Source organism: Nuphar pumila, chromosome 4 (genome assembly GCF_984573655.1).
Source record: "Nuphar pumila chromosome 4, dmNupPumi1.hap1.1, whole genome shotgun sequence".
Lineage (NCBI taxonomy): Eukaryota > Viridiplantae > Streptophyta > Magnoliopsida > Nymphaeales > Nymphaeaceae > Nuphar > Nuphar pumila.
Genome location: NC_143252.1, coordinates 134,027,618 through 134,048,057, shown reverse-complemented (window position 1 = coordinate 134,048,057; position 20,440 = coordinate 134,027,618). Strand labels below are relative to the sequence as shown.

Genomic DNA, 20,440 nt, shown 5'->3' with positions numbered 1-20,440 from the left:
GTAGTACCTAATATTCAGTCGGAATCACATGTATGATTTTAAAAAAAGATGGGGTGCAATCAATTTCAGCTGTGGATGATAATAACCAGTTGCATGCAATCAATGCCGGTTAACTGCCATACATTGATAAACATTCTGGTAAACGAAACCATTCATGTTGCTAAAGGACCCAGTTCTGACAACCGAAGCCTGGCGTTTACATGCATTAATGAAACAGTTTGGGCAAAAGACTGACTTGGATTCCAAGTAGGAAGTTCAATGAGAAGCCTCTGGCTTAATTTTACATAAATTTTAACAAACACCAGTTTCAAAATTTAACAAATATATCATAAACAAAGCCAATTTCCAGCAGGGGTTCAAGTCAATGGTCAATAAAAAGGAAGACCACTGAGTAGCCTGTTAATCAAGCAGCAAAGCCTCTCCCCATGTTAAATGGGGAACAGAAGGAATGGACTTCGAAGTAGTGAAGCTGCACCAGCTGACATATCAAAAAGCACCGTTTCTCCTGATTCATAATGAAATCAAACATTAACTCAATACTTCAAGCATGCGACATAATGGTCAAAGAGTCCCAGCTTGAAACTGGTGTGGCTACTATGGCTCTTACTGTTCTGATCGGTTTTATCAAAATTTGTGCTATTGATTTCTCATAAATATAAAACAAATGTGGATTACATGAAGGCCATAAAAAGTATCATGAAAAAATGTCAACTGGAGAAACCGTCAGTCAATAGTAGAATCAAACAGGTGACTGGAAGGAAATGGAAAAAGAGAAACGGAAACCTTTTCGAGATTCATGTATGAGCAGATACTCGACCAAAACTGAAAACCACATAAACATATATCAAACAGATTACATTTCTGAATAATGATATTTACAAAGTTTAGCTACAGATGAAGGATCAGTTTTGCAATCCTAGTTTCCCTTCTGTTATTATCCTTTGCTCTATAAAAACCTACAAACCATAGGCATTGGGTCCACAGGTTGCGTCTAATGGGCCACCAAGGCCCAAAGACAATGGTTACAGCATTTGAATAAAACAAGATTCTGGCATACTCAAAACACCAAGTCTTATGTCACAGTCCCTTGCCCATAGATAACCCAGCAGCCATGATATAAGCTTCCTCACATTTTTCACATGAATGCAATACATTGACTAACTATATCCTATTTATGATCATGACCTTCAATGCTGAACTTACAACCTGTTACATAGCAAATACTGACCCGACTTGGACATATCACATCAGTCCTTTTAATTCATCCAAACAGTGCAATTTATCTGAGAGTGCATGTAATGGAAATAAACTATGGGAGAAAGAGCAAGAGAAGTGAAAAGGAGAGCATTTTTGGAATGAACATGTCAAAAAGGCAAACTGGATGCCACCACTGACAATTTTAGTAGAAAAAACTGTGTTTAATTTCATACCTTTTTCTTAAAACTTTAACAGCTTTTGGAGGAAAAAAGATCCAACCTGATGGTCCAAATTTAATTATAAACAAACCCAACCAAACCTGAAGTCCTCCACAAAACAGGTAATGAAATAAAGAGGACATCATACTTGAGTATGAATATACAAAAAAGAAAGCTGAGTAAAGTTCCCTATCATAAATAATGGAATGGCCCTTCAAAGCCCTCATCCTCTGCTCTGCTTAACTCGTGCCAAGTTTTCAATTTAAAAAAGAAATTGACAACATATTTTTCTTGGAGGATTTGCAGGGACTCTATAGTATTCTTGTTATAAGAGAGCCTACATGGACATTGAATGCAAATTTCCTTTTTTTTTTGGAATGTCAAAAGGTTTTCTGTAAATATTGTGTGTCAAATAACTCAAAGATGGATTTTTTGTAATATTAGATGCACTAACAGGTCTAAGTGCTATTATGTAGAATCTATGTAACACGGACTCTTCTAACAGGGCACCGCACATGCATCGCACCAGCACCCATTTGGGTGCGACACTTGGACACGGCTTCCTTTGTGTCAGGTGAAGTCAACCACATTGAGGTCCATTTCTATCCAAAAGTAAATTCAGTTAACCCTAACCAAGTCCAATTTTATCTATATTATATATAAATACATAATTGCACACACATACACGTATGTATATATATATATATATATATATATATATATATATATATATATATATATATATATATATATATATATATATATATATATATATAAGCACCTCCGCACTAGTGTGGTGTTATTTTTTATTGATGAGGAATAGTAATTGTAGATTGTTAATTTGATTTATTATATGAATTTATGCATGATGAATTGATGATATGATAGTTGTTCTTATTTCATTAGTGTAAACTTAAAAGTGTTAAAAAAATTATATATATATATGTTAAAATGTATACTCAAAAACATTATTGTAAGTATAAATATATATACTTATATACATAGAGATACGTATACATATGTTATATGTATACGTATCTCTATATATAAGTATATATATTTATACATTTTTCTCTTTTTACCCGAAAAGGGTATTTTAGTTCTTTTACATTTTGCGCATATTACATTTGGAATATGCTGTATTTTTTCCCTTTATTTTTTAATTCCTTTTATTTTTATTTTTTCCTTTTTGTATTTCCAAAAAGGTGCATTGGGGGTCTCCCCAATAGAGTCGTTGGGGAGCCCCCAACGGTCACAATTGTGACCGTTGGGAGCTCCCCAACGACTCCTTTGGGGAGCCCCCTCTTGCACCTCTCCTTTCTTGTATAAATAGGGGTGTTCCCCCTTTTTGCGTATTTTGTTCAAGTGTTGTGAGAGTGCTTTCGTGCACTTCTTTTATAAAGTATTTGTGCTTGTATGCGTATTGTCTCTTCGTAGACAATTTCACATGGTATTAGAGCTCGGTTGGTGATTGAAGATCGTGGGATCCTCCCTTGTTCGAGTGCCTCGAAAACCGTGCCTTCGGATCTTTAGAGATTAAAGTGGTAGATCTTGCTTCTCAAATATTTTAGAAGGATCTTGTGCAAACTAGAAGTTGAAACATTGTATTGGTACGCCTTTTTTCTCCTTCTCTTTACGTATTAATGGGTGAGAAAGAGTCTCACTTTGCCCTTGGCTTCAAGTTGAATAGGTCCAACTATCATATTTGGGCCGGGAATATGGAGGCTCACATAAAAGGAAAAGGATTGTGGGGTCATGTGCAAGGAACAATTCCGGAACCGGAACCCAAGATAACCGTAATGGACGGAAGTGAAATCAAGATTCTTGAGGGAGAGGAAAGGATCAAAGCTCTTGAAGAATACTCCAAGAAGCACGACGAATGAGAAATGAAGAACTTCAAGATTCTTTCTTGGTTCTTCGCATCCGTCGAAACAAAGATTAATGCCAACATTATCAAATTCAAAAAAGCATCGGAAGCTTGGCATTATCTCGAGAAAATGTATACATCAAGAGATCTATCCCATAAGTATTACCTTCAAAAGAAGGCCCTCTCCCTTACTCAAGGTGAAATGTCTATTAGGGAATATTTTGCCGATCTTTCCTCTATTTGGGATGAGCTCTCTATGCTTGAACCAAAATGGAGTGGAGAGGCAATTGAACTCCGCCACAAGCAACTTGAAGAAGATCGTTTCTTCAATTTTTTGAATGGGTTAAGACCAGAATTTGAGCAAATAAGGTCATCACTTCTATTCTCATTTACTCCTCCCTCTCTTGAAGATGTTCTCACCAAATTAAGTGGTGAGGAGACTCGTATGAGTTTATGTAAACAAGGATCAAGTGTTCTTATGGTTCCTTGTAATCATGAAGAAAGCAATGAGGTTAATGCCGTATCAAGACCCGGAAATAGTGTAAAGACCTATCGTCCTCCTCATTTTAAATTCCAAAATCAAGGAGGAGATGGTGGACAAAGAGGAAAGAGGGACTATAGCAAAACTATGTCATTTTTGTAAAGAATCGGGGCATATCAAGCCCGTATGCCCCAAATGGAAGAAGCTTCTCGCTATGGCCACCATCGGTGCACCACAAAAAGAAGAGGCATCATCAAGTGGGTCACTCTCGTTGAACCAAATAATGGAAGCCCTTCAACCTCTTCTCAAGGGAGCTACATCCGGTGCCGCCGTGTCTACTTCTTCCATTCCAGGTAAAGTCTCTTGGCTTTTAGACTCAGGTGCATCTTTTCATATGTCCCCAAACATGTTTTCACTTTCCGATTATTCAAAAAATGTTTCTCCATCCTTTGTTTCCACTGCGGATGGAACCTCTCTTGAAATTAAAGGAATAGGTAATTTTGAAACTCAAGATTTTTTTATTCCAAAAATTAGATTTATACCTGAACTTAACTTAAATTTTCTCTCTGTTTCTCAACTCTCGGACCATGGTTGTGATATTAAATTTTCATGTGATAAATGTTTAATACAGGATCGCCTGTCCGGGAAATTGATTGGGGAAGGCTTTAGAAAAAGGCGATTTATATTATATGGAATCTCTTCAAGTTCCAAAATTTTTTTGTAATGTTGCCCGAAACAAAGATATAAATGTGTGGCACAAAAGACTTGGTCATCCTAATATCACCAAGTTATCTTATTTGCATTTTGCAAAGGACCTATGTAAAAGTTCTTTTTCTTGTAATGACTGTATTCTCGGAAAAATGCAAAGTTTACCTTTTGAGCAAAGAACTATGTTCTCATCTAAACCCTTTGAAATTGTTCATTCCGATGTTTGGGGACCCGCACCTGTTGTCTCAAAAGGAGGCTTTTCTTATTATGTTATTTTTGTGGATGATTTCTCTAGATATTCATGGATCTTTTTTCTTAAATTCAAACATGAAGTTTTTTCGTGCTTTAGAACCTTCCATTCAATGATCAAGAATCAATTTAACAGTAACATAAAGATTTTTAGAAGTGATTCTGGAGGAGAATATCTCTCCAACCAATTTAAAATATATCTTGAAGATCACAGAATCATTCACCAAAGATCTTGTCCTAAAACCCCTCAACAGAATGGGTTGGCCGAAAGAAAACATAGGCATATCATTGAGACCACTAGAACCCTTCTTATTTCCCAAAACATCCCTAAAAATTTTTGGGCTGAAGCAGCTCTTGCTTCTGTTTATCTGATAAATCGCTTGCCTTCTAGAATATTAGAGAAAATATCCCCTTTTGAGATTTTATATAAACTCGAACCGGATTATAATAGGTTACGAGTCTTCGGGTGTAAGTGTTTCATACTTACGGATAAGAATGACAAACTCTCTCCCAAGGCTATCCCCTGCGCTTTTCTTGGATATTCTGAAACTCAAAAGGGATTTCGGTGTTATGATCTTCGAGAAGATAAGTTATATGTCTCTAGAAATGTAACTTTTTTAGAAAATGAAAGTGGATTTGAAAAAAATGTTTCTCAACAAGAAAATTTTGATTATTCCTTCCTTTTTTGACTTATTGTCTAGTAATGATGATACATCTAGTGATGATGATGTATCATCAAACCATGATGAGGACATTGAGGGTGATGTCGAAGAGCATAACCAACAAGAAGGCAGGATTTCAAGTGATCCAATAACATACGTAGAAACCAAGACACCTTTAGAAGTGCTATTGATCAATATAGTGAACTTGTTCATGTTCTCGATCACCGAAGATCTGAGAGGAATAGAAGACCTCCCACTCGTTTTGTCTCATTTGATTCCTTTTCACCCCGATATAGGGCTTGTCTTAGTGTCATTCATTCTTATTTTGAACCAAGAAATTTTGAAGAAGCAAAAAAATGTATAGAATGACAAGAAGCTATGCAAAATGAACTTAATGCTCTTAAAAGGGCTGAAACTTGGGATTTCCAAACTCTACCCATAGGAAAGAAAACTATAGGCTGTCGATGGGTTTTTAAGGTTAAAACTAAGAGCGACGGATCCCTTGAAAGGTATAAGGCTCGCTTAGTTGCAAAAAAGTATGGGCAAGAGTATGAAATTGATTATGAAGAAACTTTTGCTCCTGTAGCCCGAATGGTTACAATTAGATGTCTTATCACTATTGCATCTATTAAAAACTGGAATATTTTTCAAATGGATGTGAAAAATGCCTTTTTAAATGGTGATCTTAATGAAGAAGTGTATATGGATGCTCCACCAGGCATGGAGATCCCTAAAGATAAAGTTCTTTGTCTTCGAAAGGCCCTTTATGGTTTGAAACAGGCCACCAAAGCCTGGTATGACAGATTTACCAGTGTAATGCTAGAAAATGGTTTCTCCTCATGTTATACTGACATTGCTCTATTTACTAGAAAATCTAAGGCAGGGATTGTAATATTATTACTATATGTTGATGACATGTTAATTACAGGTGATGATGTTCAAGGAGTCAAGGGTATTAAGTCCGTCTTGACTTCAAAATTTGAGATGTCAGACTTGGGTTTTCTGACATATTTTCTTGGAATTGAGGTTGCCTATTCACAACGTGGTTATTTTTTATCTCAGTCTAAGCTTGCTTGTGAGATTATTGACAGATCAGGAATTTCTGATGACAAAGTATGCGAAACCCCTGAAGTTGTGGGAGCAAAAATGAAGATTGACGACGGTGTTCCTCTAATCGATCCTACTCCTTACAGACAATTGGTAGGTTCTTTAATGTATCTCAGCATTACTCGACTCGATTTGTCACATGCTATACACATCGCCAACCAGTTTCAGCATGCTCCTACAATCGTTCATATGAGTGTTGTGCTTCGCATCATCAGATATTTGAAGGGAACGATGAGTAAGGGAGTATTCCTATCCTCTTCTTCTGAATTAAAATTGCTTGCTTATACTGACTCAGATTGGGGAGGTGACCCTAGTAACCGGCACTCCACCACTGGCTTTTGTATTTTCTTAGGAGAATCTTTGATCTCGTGGCGATGTAAAAAGCAACAGAAGGTTTCCTTATCATCCACTGAAGCCGAATACAGAGCCATGGCATCTACCACCATGAAAATAGTATGGATTCGACGTCTTTTGGAAGATATGGGAGTAGTTGTCAAAGAACCAACAAAGTTATGCTGTGACAATAAAAGTGCAATCTACATTGCCAAGAACCACACATTTCACGAGCGAACAAAGCATATAGAGATGGACTGTCATTATGTCAGGGAAGAATACTTGAAGAAGGTCATTGATCTACCATATGTGACGTCTGAGTATCAACTTGCGGACTTCTTCACAAAAGCTCTTTGTTCGCCTAGATTTAATTTCCTTCTTGACAAACTTGCGGTTATCACACCATAAGTTTGAGGGGGGGTGTTAAAATGTATACTCAAAAACATTATTGTAAGTATAAATATATATACTTATATACATAGAGATACGTATACATATGTTATATGTATACGTATCTCTATATATAAGTATATATATATTTATACATTTTTTTCTTTTTACCCAAAAAGGGTATTTTAGTCCTTTTACATTTTACACATATTCCATTTGGAATATGCTGTAATTTTTCCCTTTATTTTTTAATTCTTTTTATTTTTATTTTTTCCTTTTTGTATTTCCAAAAAGGTGCATTGGGGGTCTCCCCAATAGAGTCGTTGGGGAGCCCCCTCTTGCACCTCTCCTTTCTTGTATAAATAGGGGTGTTCCCCCTTGTTGTAAAATAAGCTTGAGAGTCTCAAGCATTTGCTTTTATTTATGAAATACATGCATTATTGCATGTTTATTATTTATACGCTTTTTGCGTATTTTGTTCAAGTGTTGTGAGAGTGCTTTCGTGCACTTCTTTTATAAAGTATTTGTGCTTGTATGCGTATTGTCTCTTCGTAGACAATTTCACAATATATACCCTCCCGCACCCAAGTTTTTTTGAAGTGTTGCATCGCCGCATCCGCACCTATGTGACATAGTGTATAACCCTAACACATTTATCACTAGATTTGAGGAACATTAACCTCAATTTCAGCCCCATATATTACCCCCGTTCTTCCATTTTCACCCTTCCATGGCACTATAGCAAGCTAAGATCATTTGGAACCAGCCATAGTTATATTAGATTATTTCAAACTGAATGGATCAAACAGATTTGGAGCTGGCAGATGAGACAAAAATATGGATCCACTATGAAAGAATCTCACAGTTGTTCAATGTGGCCCAAGCGTCGAAGTATCTACAATTTTTTCTTTCGCACATTGATAAATCATTTTGGATCATTTTAAATCCATATTTTAATTTGAATTTTTTGAATTTTTTTTAATAGATATTGGATCCATGTAATTGATCAATACTCCAATTTATCAGTTCATTAGAATTAGGATGCTCTATTAGTTAGTGTTTAACAACGACCAGAATTCCAACTTATCCAAGATTAGAAATCCCTCATCTATCAATTTTTCATTTCCAAAAAATCTCATGTCTTCATATTCCTTCACCCCCAATGCATGTTTTTTTTCAAACATTGCCATCTTCCTTTTCTCTTCTTGACCAATTTTCTTGAGCGTTAAATGAATTTCAATCAATCCTGACTCCAAAGTTACCCTTCAGTCTCAAAGAGAGAGAGAGAGAGAGAGAGAGAGAGAGAGAAGATTAATGAATTTACAAAACCACCAAATCTATTCTTGGTATACAAATAAAAAAAGAATGAAAAAGATGAAGTTTTGTAGTGCTGATAGTGTTACAAGCAACCACATGCATGTAAAGAGATTTTTTTTAGACATGCACATTACTTTCAATGTCATTGTTTCACTTAAAGCCATAGGCAACACTATGATTTAAATCCGAGAGTGAAAAATAGAAGACAAAGTTCATTTAAACCATTCACTGTTTCTATTTAACCCTGGTCAATCACTGTCCTATTTATGTTCTTACAGTAACATTTCCTGTGCTTAAAAATAAAAAGTATTTTCCAGCAGCTATAGATAACTTTTATAGAAAATGAGTGTTTTCTTTTAGAAGACAATTCTGGAAGTTTTAAAGTTTCAAACGGCTTAAAACACCTATCAGAAATGGAATCTGGTAACTCCGTTAAAGTTTTAAGATCTAATCTGGGCATGATTTTGACTGCCCACTCGACCCTTTACGTACCTTGCAGCTACAAAATCTTCACTACAACCTAATAAACCAACTCCTAATTTGAAATTGGCCCACAACACAACATTACATCTGATAGAATGGTTTCTCATACCATGTATATTAAGAAGTAAAATGTTCCCATCCTCAAAGACTTGTCCAAGGCTCCTACCAGCAGATTGCTTCAATGTCATTGTCATCCACATGTACCCAACTAAAAATAAAAATAAAAATGCATGTCATTAGGATTTCATCCATAGAAAAATGAGTGATTAATAGTGATGGGGCTACCAGTTATCTAGCTTGATAATATCGGTCCTTCAGTTACATGCATAGTTTAAGTGCCTTTATCAACCATATACCAGTTATCTAGCTTGATAATATCAGTCCTTTAGTTATATGCAAAGTTCAAATCACACTCCAGCAGATCAGAAACATGATTCTCATTCTGGCACGAACTAGATTGGAGCATGCCCCGTACAAGTTATATACTTGCTTAGAACAAATATTTTCTTATTATTAATCAGTAAAGAAAACAGTCTCAACAAATTATATATCAGGTTGTTTCCTCAACAACTAGTGATATATTGATGTGTACAAGTCCCAGGTGAGCTTGATCCATCTCCAAAGATCCAAATCATGCAAACAGCAAGCCAAGCCGATCAGGATCCCTTACCTGAGCTCCTTTTGTGGCAAGCCACTTCAGCCATGTAGCCACATCATCCATGTGGGACCCCCTTGGGCCCCACCTCATTAAATGACAATTATGATCCAAAAAATAGATCCATATCCAGTGTCCAAGATCCAAGCGCCACCTCCAGAGCCTAGGAGGGTCGATCAATATTGTGTGGGTCCCACGGTGATGACATGGCAGTTGAGGTGACTTCTATAATTAGAGAAAGACTAATTGTTCTAAGTTTCGGACAGGAAAAGGAGAAGCCGAACACGTTGCATCATCTTGAGGCAAGCTAATTAGCAAAGGGGCCCCACATGAGGGGGGCATGGATTCAGAGAGTCCTAGGGGTCATCCTCCCCCTTCTAAAAGTTTATTAGTTGTTTTTAACTAAGAGTCCTTAATTAGTTCAGTTAATTAGTGTGGAATCCTTAATAGAGTAGGATTTATAGTTTAAATAGGTTATTGACTTTTCTTAATTAGATGAAATGTGGGTTAATTATGACTCAACCCCAGCCCCCTCGATATAAGGATGTTTACGGGAGGAGCCTATTGAATTATGAAATTGAATTCAGGTTTTCCCATCTCTCTCTAGCCGTCCCCCCCACCCCCCACTCTCTATCTCTCTATATCTAACGTCTCTTTCTCTCTTCTCTCCTCATTTCTCTCTCTCCTCACTCACGACCTTTGGTCCTCCTTGAACCCTTGAGCATATCAGTCACACAAGGGTTGGACGTCAAGCCCCTTCATTCGAGCCTGAGCTCTCCCAACGCCTAGACCATGTGTTTTGCTTTTCTGACGAGCCGAGTAGCATTTTCTCATTGCAGATCGTGTGTCCGAGTTTCAAAATGCGTGGGACCTCATACTAGCCTGCTACAGACCTCTCAGTTACTTCTACTAACCTTCCTTAGCCTCAGACCTCATATCAGTCTGCTACAGACCTCCCAAGTACTTTTACCAACCTTCCTTATCCTTAGTCAAGCTTTTGTTAGCTTCCTACGTCCCGAAACCCAAAACTGCATCATGTCGAGTGCCCAAAACGCTCGAATTACCTAAACTGATAACCCATGACCGTCAACAATCTCTCCCTGTGTTTATATCACATCTCAGCCCCTCACACACGCTCCTAGGTGTCCCTAGAGCCCCTGGACCAAAGCCTTTCAGTTCTTGACCAAACCACACCCGAAATGCTTACCAGGTTCAAACCGCTCCTACCTGATTTAGTCATTTTGTCATGTTTTTCCTATACCTCCCAAACCGCTGAGATGTACTGCATCCTAGGGTTGCAGGTAGCGGCCGCAACAAATGGTATCAGAGGAGGGTGTCACCAAAGTGCATCACAACTCCGAATACGGTGGTTGACATATTGTTAAAACTGTGCACAAACCTAACCAAAATTGTGGACTGGATGCACACGGCAAGTTGTGGGACGAATTTAAAGATGCGTTTGAAGTTAGAAGCACTTATCGCAAGATTCTTGGAATGTGCGAAAGACTGTGAGGCAGTAGGAGCCAACACTGTCGATGAACGTTGCGTACATGACATGCATCAATCCTTATAACGCTTGCAATGAAAATTGCGAGAAAAAATCCCTTGAATGAGTTTTGAATCACAATTGTGTGTTCGAATGGTATCAATCTGAATGGAGGCGAGTGATCGCATATTTTCATATTCCTTCCTATGATATAATACCCTTGCAAGAATCGACTGATGCAACGACTAAGTATATACACATGAGCAGTACATACTCAGCATAATGCATGTCCACAGTTCTTGCACACACAACTCTGTCGCAGACCACTTGCGGCAGCAGCCTTTGGAGGCCCTTGTCCCTACATCACTGTGTTTAGGAGTTGACTATCCCACCAGCAAAACAACTATCGAAGGTAATTCCTTTCATAGCGTCATCATCGTCAATGCCCCAACAACACACCATGAACCAAGTACAAGTCCAGCCAGGCTGACAGCTCAACCAACCTGCATCACATGGCTGACACCTTGAGGACAACAACCAAGATTCTCGCATTACTGTGCTTGCAAAGCAAGACACCCCTATGCCCAGTGAGGAAGCACCATTGTGCGTAGAAGATTCGACCTCTCTAGCAAGCGAGTGCAACCCTGAACGTGACAGGGATATGACCCTGAACCACAGGAGCCCTACAGAGGATCGTGTAGATCCTAAAGCACAAGTAGAGTCTATCCTTGTTCATGCTCATCAGCAATCCGATAAAACAAGCAGGGCAGATACAGCTCGCACCTACAGTCGACAATGCAGTGCAGTTGGTGAACACACCCGACCATGTGGAAGAGTTCTCACTTGAGGCGAAAGGTCTAGCAGGGTCACCATGAGGAATGCGATTGTTGCCAATTGGTTGTTGTTGTTCTCATGCAGCCGCAACATCCCGACAATTCCCTGAAAGTGCAACCCTGTCGCTGTTACAAGCGCAATTGCATACTCCTCACCAATGCATGCACTCACAAGCAATATCCCCAACTCCTTCAGCAATACTCGGTTTGGATTGAGAGTTTAGCAACAAGTAGGAAGCCGCGATCGAGCAATCACAAAATTGTCCTAATGCATGGGGACGATCAAAACTTTATGTTTGATCTCGAAGGAGCCGCAATTCAGAGGGTCATGGACTCCACTTTGGGGGCAAAGTGATGTGGAGCGTGGTGGGCTGTTACGATCCAGAAAATGACCGTAGATCCATATCTAGTGTCCAAGATCCAAATGCCACCTCCAGAGCCCAGGAGGGTCGATCAGTAGTGTGTGGGTCCCACGGTGATGACATGGCAACTAAGGTGATTTCTCTAATTAAGGAAAGACTAATTGTTCTGAGTCCCAAACTGGGAGAGAACAAGTTGAACACATGGCATCATCTCAAGGCAAGCTAATTAGTAGAGGGGCTCTACATGGTAGGTGATGTCTGTCACTTCTAAAAGTTCATCAGTTGCTTTTAATTAAGAGTCCTTAATTAGTTTAGAGTTCTTAATAGAGTAGGAGTCCTAGCTTAGATAGGTTATTGACTTTTCTTAATTAGATGAAGTGTGGATTAATTAGAACTCAACCCCAGCCCCTTCTATATAAGGAGATCGAGGGGGGGAACCTATTGAATTATGAAATTGAATTGAAGTTTTCACATCTCTCTCTAGCACCCGCCCTCTCTATCTCTCTCTAATGTCTCTTTCTCTCTTCTCTACTCTCCCACGACCTTTCGTCCTCCCTAGACCGTTCAGCATATCAGTCACATAAGGGTTAGACGTCCAGCCCCTTCACTGGAGCCTGAGCTCCCCCAACGTTCGGACATTGCATTTTGTTTTTTCGGCGAGCCGAGTGACATCACTGCATTGCAGATCGTGTGTCCGAATTCCAGAACGTGTGGGACCTCATACCAGCCTCCTATAGATCTCCCAAGTATTACCAACCTTCCTTAGCCTTAGCCTAGCTTTCGTTAGCTTCCTAGGTCCTGAAACCCAAAAACACATCATGTCGGGTGCTCGAAATGTCCAAATTACCTAAACCGATAACCCTTTACCGTCAGCCGCCTCTCTCTGTGTTTCGATCACATCCCAGACTCTCACACACGTTCCTAGGTGTCCCTAGAACCCCTGAACCAGAGCCTTTCAGTTCTTGACCGAAACCACACCTGAAACGCTTACCAGATTCAAACCACTCCTACCTAATTTAGCCATTTTGTCATGCTTTTCCTATACCTACCAAATCGCTGAGATGTATCGTGGTATAGATCCTGGGGTTGCGAGTAGCGGCCGCAACAGGGACCCATATGGGGCATCCCCTCTAAATGCCTCTAAAGATGTGTGGGCCACACCTGGTTGGAGCCACCCAAGAGGCCAACAAGGCCCAAAAGGAAAGTCATGTAGACCCTTGGGCTTCCCTCCTTAATTGCCTTAGAAGCCCAAGAGCCACTTGTGAAAATGGGCTCTCATCAGTGACTTGGGTAGGTCCTACCTAAGTTTATAAGTAGGTTCTATCTAAGTAGGGTTATTAGTTTTAATTATGCTTTGGTTTTTGTAATATCATTGAGAGTTCCCTTAGCCTATAAAAGGGACTCATTTTGTGAAGTTTGACATGAATGAAATTAATAAGGACTTCTCTCTCAAAATCGTCTCACTCCCTCTCCCCTCTCCCCTCTCCCCTCTCCCCTCTCCCCTCTCCCCTCTCTCCTCTCTCTAGTTAATGTCCCCCGTCTCTCCTTGTGGACGTCTCTCTCTCATTCTTTATCCCTGCGAGTCCCTACCCCTGACTTGTTCACCCTTCTCTAAAGGCTTATCTCTTTGTCAACATAATGTGGTACCAGCCCTACCTAGGTCTGGAATTGCCTAAGTACTAAGTAGAACCAATTCTATTTAGTGTTTGTGGATTGCATCAACTTTGTGGAGAACTCGACTCAACCAAGCCATGTAAGACACTGAAACCCATTCCCTGACCCTCTTACAAGCCTTAACCTCTTCTAAACCCCAACTTGTCCAAAAATTGTTTGTTGACGAAGCAGAAATTTTGTCAGTCTTGCATAAGCTAACCAACCCCAATCGTTAATCGTTTAGACTTGAAATTTGGACTCAAACACCCTTAGGATATATAGATCAGACCCTCCAAACACAAGCCTTCAAGAGATTCTAACTCTGATACCATGTAATGAAATAACAAAGTGCACAAACATAATGCCACAAAGGGTATACAAATGTGCACATCCACAAATACAAAAGTCATTTATGGGCTAAATACAAAAGAACCACTAAGGGCTAACACATAAACTTCATAAAAGAGAGCAAGAGCACAAATATAAATAAAAATTTTTATTTTAAATGCTTAGAACAAGCATAGAAACAAAAGAGGAGAAATCCCTCTATATATACAAGAACATATGGCCTTGGAGCTCCTAACGACTATATTATAGCCGTTGGGAGCTAGCCCAACGAGTATATGGTCATCATCCCTATGGCATGATAACCATAGTGCCCTTATAACAAATAAAAAAGACAAAAAACTAATAAAACAAAAAAGACTGAATTGTCCCTAGTGGACAGTCCCTATTACATGTGTGAAATAACCAAAATACTCCTGATCATATACCCAAATTACATAACCAAAAAATATATATCTATATCATATATAATCTTACATTTTAACACCCCCTCTCAAACTTGTGTGATTATCGAAAGTTTGTCAAGAAGAAAATGAAATCGAGATGACGGAAGAGCCTTGGTAAAGAAATCTGCCAATTGATACTCAAAAGTGACATATGGTAGGTGTTAAAATATATATATATATATATATATATATATATATACATCCGTATATATATAAGTATATGTATACATATATGTATATATATACATATTCTATTGAAATACCCGATAGGGGTATTCTTGTAATTCTGCCAATGTACCTTTTTACTTTTTATTTTTTATCTTTTTCCTTTTTCCTTTTTCACTTTTTTCTTTTTTGTTTTTTATTTTCTTTCTTTAGGATGACCACAAGGGGCCCCACTCTTGTAGTCGTTGGGGCCCCAACGGTCAAATTTCTGACCGTTGGAGCTCCCAACGACTACAAGGGAGCCCCCTTGTAGTCTCTTCTTTAGTGCCTCCCTCCTCTATAAATAGAGGAGGTGTTCTCCTTCTCATGTATGGGTTTTATACCCCTCGCTTCCTTTCTTCATTAATGTTCAACTTATGACTTTAAGTCATTTCCATATTTGAGAGTTTTTGTGTGTGCACATTCGGTGTTTGTGTTCTTGGCTCTAGTGGTCACTCTTAAAGAGTGACATTTGCTCTATTGGTGCTTCCGCCCTTTTTCATTACATGGTATCAGAGCTCGGTTGGTGATTGGCCTTTTCTTTGGAACGCGTGACTCATTTATTTTGAAGAAAGGAAGGACTTGTTGGTACCGATGGAACGTGACTCTAAAGTGGAGCTTTCTTTTAAGCTAAATGGGTCCAACTATCTCATGTGGGCCTCCGCGATGGAAAATCATCTTAGAGGTAAGAAACTTTGGGGTTTTGTTATGGGAACTACTCCCGAACCCTCTCTTGTTCTCACCAAGATCGAAAATGAAGTTGAAAAGGCTTTAGATGGCGATGAACGCATCAAAGCCATTAATGATCATCAATCCAAAATTGAGGATTGGGAAAGTAACCATGCCAAAATCTTGGCATGGTTTATGAACAATGTTGACCTTAAAAATTGTGCTAATATAGCCAAATTTAGAAGGGCCAATGAAGCTTGGTTTTTCCTTAAGGGTATGTATACCCAAAAGGATCTTGCTCGACAATTTTTTTGTCAAGAAAAAATCCGTTCCACCAAACAAATGGACATGAGTGTCCGGGACTATTTTAGCTCTTTAACTCCCCTTTGGGATGAACTTGCTCTTCTTGAGCCTAAGTGGGTGGCTCCGGAAGATATTGAATTAAGAAGGGAACAAATTGAGAAAGAACATTTCTTTCAATTTCTTCATGGTCTTCGCCCGGAGTTTGAACAAGTAAGGGCATCTCTTCTCCATAGAAGCAAAGCCTTACCTATTGAAGATGCCCTTGCCGAGATATGTCAAGAAGAAACTCGACTTGGCTTAAGCATCAAGAGTGATGAAGTTTTGGCCGTTACTAGGCCCGGATCAAATGTTAAAGCGTATAGACCTCCCCATTTTAACAAAAATAATAATGGGCCTAGAAGGGGAATAATATGCCATTATTGTAATGAACCGGGTCACATTAGACCGGTTTGTCCAAAACTCAAAGGAAAGGTTGCCGCGGTTGGGGAAACATCTCCGAAGTAGGAAGAATGTACCAAAGAAGGAGATATCAAAGAAACTCTAAATCACATCTCCGAAGTTCTTCAACATCTTCTCAAGACTTCTCCTTCAACATCCGGGGCCGCCATTGCCTACTCTTCATCACCTCCAGGTATGTGGATACTAGACTCCGGTGCTTCTTTTCATATGACATCTCATAAAAATTCTCTTTCAAATATTTTTTCTGAACCTATATCTTCTTGTGTGTCAACGGCCGATGGTACATTACTAAGCATTGAAAGTATTGGATCACTTGATTTTAAAAATTTTTTTGTTCCTAAAGTAAGAATCGTTCCTAAAATAAATTTAAATCTTTTTTCCGTATCTCAAATCACCGATCATGGATGCCAAGTCTCTTTCTCACCTATCTTTCTCACCTAAGGATTGACCGTGCAGGATCTCCAGTCAGGGAAGCTGATTGGGCAAGGCCATAGAAGGGGTGACCTCTACTTTATGGATTTTTTGACTCTTTCATCTAAGCCGTTGTGCAATCTTGTAAAAGACAAAAGTATTGGAATATGGCATGAGAGACTTGGCCATCCAAATTTTGTAAAAATGTCTCTTTTTCCGTTTTTGAACAATACTTGTAAAGACAATCACATGACTTGTAAAGATTGCATTTTTGGGAAATCTAAAGCTATTCCATTTCCACAAAGAAGTTACTTTACTACTCGGCCATTTGAACTTATTCATTCCGATGTGTGGGGACCTTCCCTTATTTTGTCTAAAGGAGGTTTTTCGTATTATGTGGTATTTATTGATGATTTTACTCGATTCACGTGGATTTACTTCCTAAGTCGCAAATCCGAAGTTTTCTCCTTCTTTAAAGAATTTCATGCCATGGTCAAAAACCAATTTTTGGGAAATCTATCTATTCTTAGATCCGATTCGGGAGGCGAATATATGTCCAATGATTTTCAAAACTATTTGAAAGAAAATGGGATTTTCCACCAACGTTCTTGCCCCAACACTCCGCAACAAAACGGACTTGCGGAAAGAAAGCATAGGCACATAATAGAGACCACAAGAACGTTGTTAATCTCAAGACACATTCCAAAATCCTTTTGGTCCGAAGCGGTTCTAACCTCTACATATCTTATCAATAGAACCCCTTCGTCCTCCTTGAAAAATCTTTCTCCATTTGAAAAACTTTACAATATGTCTCCCGATTATAAAAGACTAAGAATTTTTGGATGTAAATGTTTTGTTTTAACTCACAAGAATGATAAACTTTCCCCTAGGGCTATTGAATGTATTTTTTTAGGATATGGCGAAAAACAAAAAGGATATCGATGTTTTGACATACTTAAAAACAAGCTTTATATCTCTAAAGATGTCACATTCCTTGAAGAGGAAAGTGGTTTTTCGCACCAACCGAATGAAAATATTGATTATTCATTCTTATTTGACTTATTGCCTAAAGAAAACATCATAGATGATCATATTGATCTTAATGAATCCCTTAGTGAAGATCTTGTTGAACATCGAAGCGATGATCAAAACTTAGAAGAAAATGTTTCAAGACAAATTCAAGTCTACTCTAGAAGGAATGAAAGGAATCCTCCTTGTGCCCTTGAAAAATTTTCCCAAAATGAGTCCATCGAAGAGACTTCTCAAAGAAGATCAAATCGGATTCCTAAAATGCCAAATAGATTTGTTTCTTATGATTCTTTTTCGCCTAACTTTCGGGCATGCCTACTTGCTCTTCACTCTTATCATGAACCATCTCATTACAATGATGCTAAGCAATATGCTCATTGGAATGAAGCTATGCAACTAGAACTTAATGCTCTTAAAAAGGCTCAAACTTGAGAAATCATTGATCCTCCCAATGGCAAGAAACTCATTGGATGTAGGTGGGTGTTTAAAGTAAAAACTAAGAGTGATGGTTCATTGGAAAGATATAAGGCTAGGTTCGTAGCCAAGGGATATGCCCAAGAGTATGGGATAGATTATGATAAAACCTTTGCCCCCGTTGCTCGAATGACGAGTGTTCGAGCCCTTATTGCTATAGCCGCAGTTAAAAAATGGCCAATTTTTCAACTTGATGTCAAAAATGCCTTTTTGAATGGTAATTTAAATGAAGAAGTGTATATGGAACCTCCTCCAGGTATGGATTTAAATGAAAAAATTTTGAAATTAAAAAAGGCTTTATATGGTCTTAAGCAAGCACCTAAAGCTTGGTATGATAGGTTTAGTAACGTATTAATAAATTTAGGATTTTCTTCTTGTTATACTGACACTGCTCTTTTTGTTAAAAAGGCAGGTGACTCCATTATTATGCTTCTGCTGTATGTTGATGATATGATCATTACTGGGAATGACAGAAAGAGAGTAAATGATGTAAAGTCCATGTTAAAAGAAACTTTTGATATGTCTGACCTTGGTTATTTGAGATATTTTTTAGGGATTGAAGTGGCTTATTCCCCGCGAGGATACATCCTATCTCAGATGAAATTAGCTGCAGAAATTTGTGCCAAATCAGGAATATCTGATGAAAAGAAAGTCGAGACTCCCGAAGTCATTAATGCAAAACTGAGACTTGAAGCTGGTGTTCTTCTTGAGGATCCAACTCCCTACCGTCAATTAATCGGATCTCTCACCTATCTATCCATCACACGTCCAGACATAGCCCATGCGGTTCATGCAGTAAGCCAGTTTCAGCATGCACCTACTTCGGTTCATATGGCAGCCGTATTAAGAATTGTCAGATATATCAAAAATATTATATCAAAGGGACTCTTCTTATCCTCTTCATCCTCTCTTGACTTAACTGCTTTTACTGATGCTGACTGGGGAGGAAATCCCAATGATCGTATCTCAATAACGGGTCTTTGTATTTTTTTAGGTGAATCTCTAATTTCGTGGAGATGCAAGAAGCAGTAGAAGGTTTCACTGTCATCCACTGAAGCTGAATATCGGGCCATGGCAATGACAACTATGGAAATCGTATGGCTCAGAAGTCTCCTTGCTGACATGGACGTCCCCATTTCCACTCCCACCAAGCTCTGCTGTGACAACAAAAGTGCGATTTACATTGCTAGTAATCACACCTTTCATGAGCGGACCAAGCATATTGAAATGGACTGCCACTATGTTCGAGATGAATACCTCAGAGGGACTATCTCATTACCATATGTTACTTTAGAGCATCAACTAGCTGACTTCTTCACCAAGGCGCTCCCAACTCCACGATTCATGTTTCTTCTTAGCAAACTTTCGGTTTTCTCCCCGTAAAGTTTGAGGGGGCGTGTTAAAATATATATACATATTCTATTGAAATACCCGATAGGGGTATTCTTGTAATTCTGCCAATGTACCTTTTTACTTTTTATTTTTTATCTTTTTCCTTTTTCCTTTTTCACTTTTTTCTTTTTTGTTTTTTATTTTCTTTCTTTAGGATGACCACAAGGGGCCCCACTCTTGTAGTCGTTGGGGCCCCAACGGTCAGATTTCTGACCGTTGGAGCTCCCAACGACTACAAGGGAGCCCCCTTGTAGTCTCTTCTTTAGTGCCTCCCTCCTCTATAAATAGAGGAGGTGTTCTCCTTCTCATGTATGGGTTTTATACCCCTCGCTTCCTTTCTTCATTAATGTTCAACTTATGACTTTAAGTCATTTCCATATTTGAGAGTTTTTGTGTGTGCACATTCGGTGTTTGTGTTCTTGGCTCTAGTGGTCACTCTTAAAGAGTGACATTTGCTCTATTGGTGCTTCCGCCCTTTTTCATTACAGTAGGATGATGGTCTTTTTCAGGAATTCTTCATACACATAGTGACAAATGACAATTTATGTCTATATGTTTGGTCCTCCCATGAAATGTATGGTTGTCAGCTATTGTCACAACACAGTTTGAAGGGTGTTTGCAGATGAACGCTCGTATCTTCAAGTAATCTTTGCAACCAAACAATCTCTGAATTTTGTAGTAGACATTGCACGATACTCAGTTTCAAT

General features: G+C 38.7%; 1 protein-coding gene across 1 annotated transcript in view; it reads right to left on the bottom strand.

The window, feature by feature from the left end:
* Positions 1 to 217: 217 nt before the first annotated feature.
* LOC149841140 (uncharacterized) overlaps positions 218 to 20,440 on the bottom strand; it is a 29,606-nt gene continuing 9,383 nt past the window's right edge. Inside the window, exon 2 of the mRNA XM_090004675.1 lies at positions 218 to 505. The gene's annotated coding sequence lies outside the window, so the exon portion shown is untranslated. The remainder of the gene's footprint in view (positions 506 to 20,440) is intronic.